The sequence below is a fragment of the Penaeus vannamei genome, chromosome 39 (assembly GCF_042767895.1).
Source record: "Penaeus vannamei isolate JL-2024 chromosome 39, ASM4276789v1, whole genome shotgun sequence".
NCBI lineage: Eukaryota > Metazoa > Arthropoda > Malacostraca > Decapoda > Penaeidae > Penaeus > Penaeus vannamei.
The window spans coordinates 18,214,494-18,216,993 of NC_091587.1; positions in this window are offsets into that span (position 1 = coordinate 18,214,494).

Here is a 2,500-nt window from a genome sequence, read left to right on the forward strand (position 1 = left end):
TTACTGCCTCCTATCTCTCAGGTAAATGTTGCAATTAGCACCCTCTACTCCCAATACTTGACACGTTGCTTCCAGTTATTTCCTAATCATTATGAGTTCGTGTTGATATTGTAACTCCCTGAGATACTGAGATATGGCATTATGTCTTCTGTCGCCAAGACATGGTACTGTTGTTCCCGTCTGTTGTCCCCAGAGCCAGACGCCCGTCCTGAAACGCCACTACTGACCTTGACTCTCGGATCACCACGTCGCCCCCTCGCCGCTGTGCCCTGGCGCATCAAGTCTCGCTCGCCCATCTCACGGACGTCCTCGCCGCCGTATCACCTGCCGACGCTCCCATGTTCTCTACTGCACGTCGCTGCAACTCTGGCCGTGTCCGCCGCCTCGTCCGCTGGTGACTACCGCCGAACGTCCTCACCGCCGCATCACCTGCCGACGCTCTCCTGTTCTCGCGTTGCTACTCCGGCCGTGTCCGCCGCCCCGACCCGTCCGCTGGTGATCGCCGCCCACGTTCCTCGTGCATCTCGCTACGCTCACTCACCACACCCGCTGCCGTTCTGGTGACCCTGGCAAGAACTGTCCCTCCTTGCCTGCTGATTCTCGTGACGCCGTCACCATGCTCTCCCGAGATGACGAATCCTTCTCGCCGACGTGATCCTCAAGACCTCGCTCTCAAGATTCTCCGCTCAACCTTGACTCTTCGACGATTACTGGTCTCCCAGAATCTTCTAGACCCGGTGTGCGTGTCATGTACGACTGACACGGCGCTTGACAAGTTAACTGTGTCTTCCAGTGATCCTGTGTGGAACGATTGACGAGCTCCGTGACTGATCATCACTGCCGCTCCCGTCAAGACCACCTGCACCCAGAACAGTGACCTGTGCAAACAAGCACCCTAGGCCGCCGACCTTAGAAATACCTGTACGACCGTTCCTCCTCAACTGCACGATCGAGACTCCCTGTGTCTGTTACCTCCGTCACCTGTCACCTGTCATCTACCTGCATCGTCTACTCAAGAATCGAGGACGATTCTTTTCTAGTGGCCGAGCGATTTAGTGACCTGCTCCCCTCGTTGTTCACCCCTCGCATACCACGAAAGCCATGTGTTCTTATTTCACAAGTACTTCAACCTGCCCTGTGCCCGACATTGACGAAGTGACCGTAGAACACGCTAATCTGACCCTTATTACTCTTATACATTTTCCATGCATTTACTCTGTTGTCTTCAAGTATAACTATGTCATGTTTATACTCAAAATGTTTCTTATAAAATGCTTATTCTGAATCACGATGTATGTAACTGATTTTACCATTGATATTCAAATGTTCTATGTTTCATGTATAATCAGCCAGTCTGTCCCATAACCACAATGTTTGGATTGTAAAAACATACCGATATCATGTCAACCATACCCTTGTTCCTCTCCACGAAACGGTCATGTGACCTAATATCTCTAAATCTATGTTCATCCATATTCTTTCATGTTTTCCATTGTATATTGTCTCAAAACGAACTTCGTTCATGGCAATTCCTGTGCCATCTACCTCAGACCGCTCGCCCCCGCGGGTTCGGCAGGACGTGCTCCTCCCTGGGCACCTGCCTTGCCCTCTGTACCAGTTACCCAGAATAAAGACAAGAAAACTGCGACAAGTTTAACTTCAGACCAACATCTTCAGAGTACGTCAGCATCTTACTTACTTACTACTGCCTTACCGCTCAGCCACGACCTACCAAACAACAAGTAATAATAGTGGGGGGTGGGACGCCTCCTTCCTCCCACACTACATACATTACAGTCTGTGTCATAAACCTTGATCTCACGGATGTTGTGATATTTGTAAATAACATCGTAACATCCGTGAATTTGGGATGCGAAGTGCATTTTTCCAATCATAATGCGCTAAACTTCTAAAATCTTTCTGATTTATTTTTTTTGATGTACTCGGTGCACAGCCAAGGTCAGCGTGAGGAGTAAGTCTTCCCGGGTCCCAGCAAGTACATATGGTTTGGATTACATTTTTTTTTTCTGACAGTTGGAAATAATCTTTCTGTTGTCCGCGAACCATTCCAGATTTTCACTGATCATGGGGATGTATCTGTTCTAAAAGTTCAAAGAATTTTATTTCCATGTATTTCCTATTACTATTATTTTTTTGCATTATGTTCGATGATGCCTATTATGACATATATTATGGAAACCTGCAACTAGACATTAAATTGCTTTGGCCTGTGCTAACTTCATGCCATTCACATACTTTCTCCATGGAATGGACATCCTCATCATACATTATCTGGACTAATAATGAGCCAAGGGAAATGCCTTGAGGGAGCACCACAATAATGTCCAATTTCATCAGATATTTGGTAACTTGCTTAAGATCTCCGCAAGCAAAGGTCGATGAAGGATGACATCCCTTTGAGCGAAATTCCACGGCTGGGTCACCACTGAGGTCAAATGCCTGTCGTATCTCGCTGGTTTCGGTGACCATCTATTGTCGT